The sequence below is a fragment of the Solanum stenotomum genome, chromosome 2 (genome assembly GCF_019186545.1).
Source record: "Solanum stenotomum isolate F172 chromosome 2, ASM1918654v1, whole genome shotgun sequence".
Lineage (NCBI taxonomy): Eukaryota > Viridiplantae > Streptophyta > Magnoliopsida > Solanales > Solanaceae > Solanum > Solanum stenotomum.
In genome coordinates this window covers 9,294,933-9,306,809 of record NC_064283.1, presented here as the reverse complement: position 1 = coordinate 9,306,809, position 11,877 = coordinate 9,294,933, and positions in this window count along the sequence as shown.

The following is an 11,877-nucleotide window of genomic DNA, read 5'->3' as shown; positions in this document are numbered from 1 at the left end:
TCGTCAAACATAACTGTCATACCAAAAAATTCAACAAAAACAGCCAAACCAAATGAATAATGCATGCAAATTGCAATGCCACGAAATTTCTAAGCTCATTCCCATTTGTGCCTATAAATACCATAATAATAATATTGATGAACCCAATATCAATATCTCCATTTTAAGTTTCTTCCTTATATTTTGCTAAAATCTGAAATATTAATTCTTGCTTCACATAGAATATCAAGCATGTCGGGTAGTACTTATCTTGTTGAGACTTATGCCATGAAAATGCTTTACAAGGAGAGGATGAAGACATTGGAGAAGGAAGAAGCTACAACACATGAAATTATCTGTAAGGATCGGTCGGAAAAATCGTCTTCTTCTTCTGGTGGTTGGTTCACTAAAATATTCAAGAAAGTACATCCCGTTACAACTCCCTCCTAGGATTCTGCTACAAAATCAAGAACATTCTAGCGTCTAGCTAGACATCATCTAGAGAGTCTAGCTCACATTAATGGAGAAAACTAATTGTTATCTCGCGTTAGACATTTTAGAGAGTCTCGCATTTGATTTTTTTTTTTTAAAGTCGAATTAGACTCCAAATGAATTCTCCGTGATTGCTACAAAATTAGGAAACACGTAGATCCAAGGTTTATTTATATGAAAAAAGAATATCATTATTAGTTTTTTTTTAGTACGTGGAATTTGATTTATTAAATGATCACATACTTGAATTTGGTTTTGTACTCTTTCGTTCATTTATCAGAAATTTCAGCAGTAATAAGCTAATTAAGCTAGTTTATGAATACATTATTTCATGTTAAGAATATAAAATTTATTGAGTTCGATCGATTCCTACTACAAAATAAAGCACCTACAGTAGTACGCCTTCAACAACCTCATTTTTTATTCAAAAGACTGTGAGATAACTAACTATCGAAATTTTGAATTATTCAAACGGAATATTGAAAAAAGTAGTTTTACCTACTTTTGTACTTTAAAAAAAAAAAAGTCAAATCTTAGATCACAATTTAGAATAGTCAATTTTAAAAGGCCAAAAATATAAATATACCCTCAAATTTGATTTGCATCTTTTATTTTGGCACTTTAATGACTTTGTTCAAGTAATTCGACCTCTTAACTCTTATCAAAACGTATTATATGAGTTATTCTTGACTAACTAGTAACAAAATAAAGTGTTTGGACTTCACTCTCATTAATTTGATCAACATATTTTATGAAAGAATGACACATAGCTACTACGAATTAATCTAAGATATTTTTAAAAAAAAATTAGCCTCTTCCATCACTTTCTGCTCCCCCGTATTCAAAGATGGCACACAACTAAAATAAATTAAAAAAAATTCTCTCCTGACATTTCAATTTTCATTTATCCAATTTGGTCAACTGATTTTCGATTAGTAAATTAGAGAATAAAAAACAAACTAAATTCACGCCAAGGCCAAGTCAAAGTTTAGGAGTCATTTGGCCATAGATAATACAAGTAGTTTTTTTGGGTGAAATTTAGTTATAAAATTTGTCAAAGTTTTGGCCATAATATGTTGTTTATGATATTATTTTAGTATAATAATTAAAAAATATATTCGAACATGCCAAGTTTATTATTGAGAAATTTGATGTATATTGATTTCTTAAGATAGAATCACAAATAGGACCTTAGATTGTTGTCGAGAGGTCAAGTTGAAACAATCATCCTAATTCCTACATATACTTAAGCTACACATATACCCTCACACTGTCCACAACATCCATCACGAGTAGAGCTAGGTAGGGTTCATTCAAATTATTTTCGATGAAATCTTATATTTATTTTTTATGTTTACTTCTTCATATATAAAATCTCTACCTCAGTAAAAATTTTGATTCCGCTATTATTCTACCCTACCTTCAAAAAGTTATAATTAATCATTCGTGTTTTTGCTTTAAATAATATATGACCCAAGGCAACATGCTGGTCCCAGGAGCGAAATTTATCTCCGAATTCTGCCACTCAAGTTGCGCGCAGACAAAATTAAGGACTACATGTTCCACGAAAAAGGAAAATATTTTCTTTAGAAAAATAAATTTCAACAAGAAACACGATCCCTAAATATCCAATCCTAACCCCCACTAGTGGATGGAATGGGGCCTTAATTATGTAATTGTCCAAGATATTATGGAAAAATTATCTAACTATACATCCTTTTTTACCCTATTTTTTTATTACTTTCTACCATTCTAAAAAAATTACAAAAATTTATCTTTTTCACAATTTCTCACACTTTTCCAAATACATCATTGTAAACTATCCCCAAAGATTTTTTTTCTTTTTGCACGCCTAATTAAAATCACTTCATGGTATCACCAATTATCTCCATCACTCTATTTTTGAATTTCAAATATTTACTCCTTCCGATTTATGATTACAAAGTTATTGAAGAGGTAGTTCTTCTTCATCCATTTTTTTCTTTCCACTTAATCAAGTATTGATTTTTTTAAATCTTTTTCATCTACAAATTTAGTCGAAGAAGGATGCATCTTCAATTTCAAAATCGATTGTGGAAAAAACACCCAAAAAGGGGGGAAAAGGTCATATTATTTGTTTTTACAAATATTATTTTATAATAATAATTTTAAAAAAATATTAAAACTAAACGACGTTATTATTGGGTAATTTGATGTATATTGATTTCTTAAGATACCATCGATCACAAATAGGACCTTAGCTTGTTGTCAAGATTAAAGGTCTACATGTTTGGGGAAAAGGAAAATACTAGTAGTACTTTCTTTACAAAAATAAATTCCTTAATTCGCTAAACTTTGACAAGAAACACGATCTCAAAATACAATCGAAGAATTTCCAAGAAAATATGGAGAAATAATTCCTATTAGCGTTGGCCACAAGAAATCTAATTAGTCAATTAGTTTCATAACTTTGGCTCGAAGTTTGTCAAACAAAGCATATAAGTTGTATCTAACAAATACTCATTCAACAAAAATAGCCAAATCTAATGAACAATTCAATACCACGAAATTTCTTAGCTCATTCCCTTTTGTGTGTTTAAATACTATAATAATTTTCATGAACCAAGATTATCATCTACATTTTAAGTTTCTTGGAGTAAAATCTGAAATATTAATTGTTGCTTCAAATTTCTTTGGAAAAATGTCGATAGCTAGTGGTTATCTTGTTGAGGCTTATGCCATGAAAATGATTCACAAGGACAAGATGAAGAATCTGGAGAAGAAAGAAGCTACAACACATGAAAATTGTAATCAATCGAAAAAGTCATCGTCCTCTTCTTCTTTGGTTTACTAAGATGTTCAAGAAAGTACATCCCGTTACTACTCCCTCCTCGGATTCTTCTACAAAAATAAAAAACGTTCTAGCTTCTAGCTAGACACATTCTAGAGAGTCTTACGTTGATGGAGAAAACAAATTGTTATCTCGTCATGAACAATATTTACTTAAACAATTAGTGATTTAATTTATTTTTGTTGAATTAGACTTCAGATTCATTTACAGGACACAAAATTTGTTAAGTATTTTCTTTTACTTTTCTCTCTCATGTATATGGGATTTGATTAATTAAATAACATATACTATCAAAAATTTCAGCAGTATATATTGATGAGCTTATCAGTTACACTATGTTTAAATTTTATATCTCTCTGTCAATTCGAAAATTATAATGACAAATAATATCTTTAACCTATCCTGACCAAGAAAGGAAATTAATCTAAGGAAACTCATTACTCTTGACCTATTAAAAGTTAATAAGTAATTTCTTGTGCAATGAACTCTCTAGATACCTAAAAATAGAAGGATCATATAGGCCAAAATAATAGAGTGAGTGTTACCTAAAAACTCTTTAATTAAAAGTAGTTTTACCAACTGGTCAATTATGAGATCAGAATCGAATTAACTCAAGAAAATTCAGTAAAGTTTGTTCACTGTTATGGTTGATAGCATTTTTATCCCTTAATTATTGTAATCTTTTTGAAGCTTAGTCATTATGATATATGACTAAGTATAATTATGCACTTTTGATTCTTTTGCTTTGAATGATCATAAATTTTGTGACTTATTAACTATTTCATTATTTAATTATTTATGTGATATATGTTAAACGTGTATTGTTACTTCATATTTGAGGGACTAGAATTTACTAATAAAAGGATCAAAAGTGTTAGTGTCCCTAGTCCCTTATTATTAATCATAGTTTTTTCCTTCACCCCATTTTGAGAAGCAATAGTGTTTCCACTTATTTTTCCGCATCACTCGAATCCTTAACCTCCCAATTAATAATGGAAATGTTCAACCACTAAAGTAGAATGTTTTTGTTGTGATCTTCATTTTCTATCGTTATTTTTTATTAAATAGAAGAATTTCTAAGTAACACTCGCAAACAAACGAAAATGAGATCACTTCCTTATAAATACAACAAAAAATGAAATCACTACTTTAATTTCCTATTAAAATAGCTTTCGGCCTTAAGATTTAACTTTGATTTTATTGAACCATTACTTGTTAAATAATACATTCCAAATTTGTTGATCTTTCTGTTTGCTAGAGGGAACTTTGTTTTTAGTGCAATATCCAATTTACACTCAGGGAATTAAATAAATTATATCTTGTATTATGTGTATATATAATAGTAGTAAATAATATAGAATTAAAAAAAAAAAACTTCTTGTTTTGGAAATACGTTGAGACGTCATTGTTGACGGCAGAATTCTGAACAAAACGTAAAAGAAAATGAGCGGAAGGCCAAGTCAAAATTTACTCCCTCCATTCCCTATTATTTCGATTATTTAGGGGTTTTTTTTTTATCAAAATAATTAAATTGTTTAAAGTTAAAGTAGAATGTTTGATTTTTTTTCTATATTTTCCTTTCATTTATTGAAATTTTATATTTTTTAGAAGATAAATTACATTTTTTTATAAAATTATATTTATGATTTTACAAAGAACAATAGTGAAAAGTATGATTTAAATTATGTTCTTAAATGTTTTTCTTAATATATATGCATTGCTTTACAAAATTCATTTAATATACATTAGATGAGTACTCCTTATGTCCCTAATTACTTATCCAATTTTCCTTTTTCACTTGTCTATTTTGACAAATCAAGAAATGACAAAAAAAAAATTATTTATTATACCCTCAATTAATTACTTTGAAAAAAGTAGAACTTCTTGAAACTCTTAAATTCTTAATTCAGCCACTTCATAATTAATAGGGGTAAAAATGATAAATTCACTATATCAATAATTATTTTCTTAATAATATATGTCAATTCAAAAATGAACAAGTAATTAGGAACAGGGAATATCATTCATTCACCTGTTGCTTTCATAGACTCAAAAAATTGGGTCACTCTTTACGTATTCCCCAAGCCTATGAAATAAATGAACAATATCTATCTATAAATACACCTTCATTACTAAATATATTCCCCATTAATTAACAATACTCCTCCTCTTCAATTTTCTCCAAATTTTCAGCCTTGTTAACAATATTCTTTTCTAAGCAAACTTGTTGAATATAATGGCGAGTGCTAGTGCTTATCTTGCAGAAGCTTATGTTACAAGGAAACAATTCAAGGAAAAGGTGATGAAGAAAATGGATAATAATAATGAAATTGCGGATATTAAGAAGCTGAAAATTTCATCTTCTTCTTCTTCTTCGTCTTCTTCAGGTGGTGGTTGTTTTTCTCCGATGAAACTAATATTCAAGAGAGTCCATCCTAACACTACGGCGGCTGCGCCGTCATCCGATGAGCCCTAACAGCTGCGGCCGGTAGAGTTCTCTTCTCGCTAGGGATATTTCTAAATCCAATACTGTATTTATTTATTTCTGTTTTATTTTATTTTATCACGTCTTTGGAATTATATATATATGGATTCAAATTCAACCAGACTGATATGATGAAATATGTTTAAAGAAGTTAATTGTAGATTTCATATTTTAAAACTCTATCCAATAATAGTTGTTCACCATTGACTAGGCACACCTCTTAAGAAATAATAAATAATAGTGGTAATATTACTATTTTATAATTTGACTTTATTAAATTTAATGATCTGAGAAATGTATTAGATGATAAATAATATTTAATAGTAAGGAGAAAATAGACACAAAAGATAAATTATCTCTTGATTTTTTAAACTGAACAAGTATTGTTGGACAAATATTTTTAATATAGTAAACAACTATTATTGAACGGAGGGAGTTTATTTCTTTTGTTCTTGTTTTGGTATCTAAACAGATAATGAGAAAAAAAAGAAAAAGAAACAAGTCTTTTATTCGAAGTAACTAATGTCCTCGAAAAAACTTATCCGCACCGGGTGTTTACATCAAATTAATGCAATTTTCATTATTATGTGATTTAATGAAGTAAAACACATGTTAATTAATTAATGTTATGTAAAATGAACAATAAATTTAAACACATGGCATGCATGTATTGGATTGGCCCCTCAAATTCTTTATGTAATATGGCATTTTAGTTATTAGTCGATTAAAAGGTTACAATTATCAAATCTTAAGAATAAACTTATCTTTGTCATCTACTCTAGAGGTCTCTATTTCAAGTCTTGAATAGAAAAAAAAAATTTGTTTGAGAATTTCTTCTAAATAAATCACCTATCTATGCCGTGTGAATTCAAAAAAGAGAGTAGAAGAATAAAAGAGCATTCAAGAAATGGGTATCCACACGCTCTACGTCGTTAGCTTGCGCCGTCATTAAAATCCAAAGCTTTTTTTCACGTCACGTATTATATATTGTCATTTTAAGAATTTGAGGTGAGATTAAATTTATTTTGGTCATATCACAATGTGCATGTGAGACTCGTGTACTTATGTTGTTGTGAGGGAATGTCAATTAGGTTAGTACAATGAATTAAGCACATTTTCAATTTATATTAAATACTACTCAATATGTAAAATATAATCTTAATTTATATGTTTAAATGAAAATTACGATAAATTTAAGGATTGTCAATATATTCGACTAAACTTTAAAGTTCTCCATAACAACACTCTTTTGACCCATCATTATTTCCTCATGGGCCTTATCAACTAAGCCTTTAGAAAACTGGATCCATAATTGTCAGTTTAATTAGGCCCAAATGAAGAACCTGGCTAGTTGACAAATACTTCACTTTTGGCCACTTATCAAAAACTACTTGATCTCCAAGTCCTTGTTTAAAATCAAGCAGACTTTATAGATTCTAAATCTTAAAAAAGATATTTTACCAGAATTTTTAAAACAAATTATTCATACACAATTAAGTGTATTGATAAATACACATTAGATCATTTAAACTAAAACTAAACATTTCTGAACCCGTAAGCAGAACTGTAATTCCGTAGGCCCAAAATAAAAGAAAAGTGATGTGGTCCTAATAATTTAGAGGGATCTCTCCTTGAAGTAAAGGGCATGCACTTGAAATAGGTGTTGTAATGAATCCTCACACCAAAAGGCTAGTTGGGGTTCACGTGATTGTTGAGTCACATGAGAAAGAAACATGTAAAGTTATAATTGAAGCATGACTCACTCATTATATGAATAAAATCTGGAGCTAGAATAGTCTTATCACTTCTTTATATCATCTTCTCCATGTGCAAAGTTATACATATTGTATTCCACTCAACTATGGAATAGAGGTGACCACAACTCTAGTCTGTAATGTTCCACTCATCCATCCTTTTTTTAAGGTACCATTCCATAATATAATATAAATAATGGAAATGGGACCAAGCAGTGACATGTAGTTATATTGAATCGATGGTGGTCACTCGAACATCTTTCGTTGAAAAATTATATTGTGTATATCGAAAATAGTACTATTAATATAAGTTTAAAACAAATATATATACTAAAATTTTGAACGCCTTCTATAAAAATTCTAGTTTCACCACTAGGACCAAGGTTATATATATCTAATTAGCTACCAAGTATTAACCACATGAATCTACTACTCCCTTTGTTTCATGTTAGTTGTTATGTCATGATTCTCATGCATTAAACTATTTGAACTTTGATTAATATATTAAAATTTAAATATCAAATTTTTTTATTGTAAAAAATTAAGTTGATCTAATCCAATTTAGTTACGAAGATTAATTGAGTTAACTTTCAAAAAGCAAAAATGTGACTAACTAAAACAAGAGAATATAATTGATTTCACTGCATTGACTGATATTCTTTACATTTATGACTATATAACATTTTAAAACTCCAATCACATAGAGCAATGGAATTTAAATTGGTAGGCTCCACATTAATGGTTGTAGCCTTGTAGGTTTAAGACTTTCTCACTTCCAAAATTTGTCTCATTTATTCGTCCTCAACTCCTCTATTTACTCAACAACAAAATGAAAATATTGCGTGAAACCCTAAAATCACATAAATAAATCATTGTACTAACTAATTTGGTACACATCGTTAAAAAAAATAATAATAATAGGATAATATTGCTGTAGTACCTTTTAAATATATTAAATTTAATGTTTGAAAAAATGTATTAGATACTGAATAATATTATTTAATAGTAAGAGTAAAATAAATAAAAATAGGTAAATTATTTTTTAATTTTTCAAACTGGACAAATATTGTTATTATTAGATAACCATTTTTAATATAGTAGACAAGTAAAAATAAAAGAGAGAGTAACTAATACTCACAAATCTCTATGGATATAGGGTTTTTTTTTAATTATCCTCTTCTCAGTACGTAAATTGCAAATCAAATGTGTGAATCATGTATTATGATATTCCAATATTAGGTAACGCAAATGAGTTTGACACTAACATTGAACTCAGAAAATTAACTTTAATTGAGTCGAACTAAAACTCCAAAGCTAATTCACGAAATTAAAATTATCTAAAATCATATAGTAAAAAGAAACTAGAAATCATGCCTTCAACCAACGTGGGCCACTAACAAAAAGTGTAGTACACTTAAGCTAAAACTTTCAAAACTGTATAATAATGATTAATCGGCATTAGTTTGCTTGGAATAATAATTATTGCACTCGTGTTTGGTGGAGTGGGTGTGGTTTAATTAATTAAATACGTTACATACATCGATATTATATTTTAATATATTTAGGTCTCTTTCTCGTACAATCGATTTTATTTAAAGTACTAATTATGCTCTTGTGACTTTTTTCTATTATGTCAAATTCCAATTGTATGCTACACACCAGAAAAACTAAAACTGACAAATATTATTTATAGTATCATAAATAATCTACGTAGACTTCTAATAGTGCCAAGTAGTAGTTTAAAATTAAAGGACCAAATAACCAACAATAAAGAAAAAAAAAACACAAATGGACTAAAAAAAGTTAATGGGTGAAATTTATAATTTCTTAAAGGACGAGTAAATAGAAAAGCGAACAATTACTATGGGGTAGGAGGATGTAAGTACTTTATAAGCTCCTATAATTCCTAATTAATCAAACTCCTATGTACATCCTTCACTAATTTAGAGAATCAAGTGATAAGTTATCATTTAATTTTTAATTTATTTTTATTATTAATTATTACAGTCTTTTTTTTTATGTATTTCTTAATAAATTTATTATATTTAAAAGAATGAGATAACAAAATTATTATTTATTTATTGTAAAAAATATTTCAAATCAATACTGGAAAAGTAAAAATAGATGAAAAAAGTATATTCCAACAGTCCAATTGTCGTTGGGTTCTCCTTTTTCTTTTTAAAATTTTAAAGATTAATAAAAGGGATCATATCTTAGTTGTGTCTGCTGAAAGTGTAAAAATACAAAACAACCTTTATATATATATATATAATTTGATCACGCGCCAATTTTCAATAGTAATTGTCCAAAGCTCCTCATTTTACTTGAAATTATAGAACTTTTTTCTCTCTTCCATTTTTGGTGTTTCTTGAAGCAAATGAATTGGTATCCAAATGAATTAACTACAACCTTTTTTTACATAGAGATAGAATTATAATTTTTTAACTTATGGTTTTTGAATCATAATTTATTTTGTTTATTGGGTTCTGACAAATCACTAATTCTAATAACCTGTAACAATCACTGTGACTTTATTTAATTTATTGTATTTTCACATGTATATTATAAAAATAGCAAGCTTTGGAGTTTGTTGCAACATATATGAGGTGGAATAGTTGAAGAAATTTTTGTACATTCACTTTTGGAAACAAAATGAGAAGAAAAAAAAATCAAACAATTTGTCACCATCAAAATTGAAATTAAAGTGTACTTACTTGGAAAAAAAGAAAATAATTCCAACACTTGGTAGTTAGAAAAATGATTATTGATAGTTCGTTACTTTGTCTTCTTCATCGAGTATTCAATTAAAGGGATTAATTTATGATTATACTACCAAATTATCAACAAATGATTGCCATTTACCAAGGTACTACTAACAAGCTAAGTATTGCAATAATTTATTATTCTTATTTTTGAGTCAATTATAGTACCAACAACAATATCCTTATTATATGACTCAATTATAGTTACATTACTAGTTAGTATAAAATGGATCATTTATACACCTAAATATTTTATACTATGAAAATTCTGCACAAATACAATGATGTTACCCTTATTATTTTCCTAAATTAACACACTAAGTTCCTTCTGGAGAGGCATAAATCAACATTTTTCATCAACTAGAAATTGTGAAAAAAATCATAGTGTTAAAAATGTTTTTGTACAAAATTCAAATTAAAAATAATTAAATAAGTTAGATCCATCCTTTGGAGCGCCACCCCAAATGAGCCTGCAATGCGTGATTCGAATTTAGTCGGAGCTCCAATGTGAGCTTCGGGCACCGGCTGGAAAATCAAAAAATAAAGTTGAACAATTAATATAATTATTTCCTAGTGTCTACATTTTCTTTAGAAGATTAATTAATTTTCTTTTCATCCTGTTGGAAGATTAATTAAGGAAGGGATTATGCAGTAATCTGTCTGTATCTGAAACTAAATATTACAAGCAACCTCTCAGAGAGCACTAATTTAGCAACAAAGACATATCAACTTATTGTTTGACCCTATGTGTTTAATTTGTCACATAATATCACACCTACTTTTTGTAGGACAATATATTAGAATATCATGTGTTTTTTTAATTTACTCGAGTCTAAAAAAATGATACCATATAATAAAATTGGATTTTTTTACTAAGAAGTGTTAAAATATAAAAATATAAACTTATGAAAAAATTAAGAAAAATTGAGATATAGTATACATACAATTGACGATATAAAATGTAAATAATACCCTTTAAATATAAAAAGTGTAAATTGTTGTTAATTTGCTAGAATTAAATGAATATGATCCATAATAAATAATAGTGGCAGAATAAAAAATTTCACTTTAAAATATAAAGAGGTAAATATACGAAGAAATTAAGGAAATTCAATATTTACTATATATAACTAAAAAATAATTTTCATTTCATTGTATATATCTATATTAATGTATATATAATATAATTTTTTGACAAATAAAACAAAAGAAGTGATGAACCCCTTACGATACCTTGGCTCCGCTCCTGATAGCAACTTTTAAAGATCATGAAATTAAATTTTTTCCTTTATGAGGGAATGTAGATGAAACTAACAAATACATCGATCAAAACATTCGGTAATTTCTATAAATGACAACTAGAATAAACAAATCACATTAATTATGTTTGAATTTGGAAATAAATACACGACTTGTAAAACCTTTACAAATTACACGTTTGTACATTTACTAAAACTTTGAAAGTTATTCTTAATATCTTATCCTCAATTTTAATGAGTATTTACGGAAAAAATTCATCATAAATTATCTAAACTAGGTTAAGAAAATTTAACAATATAAATTTCCACTTATTTC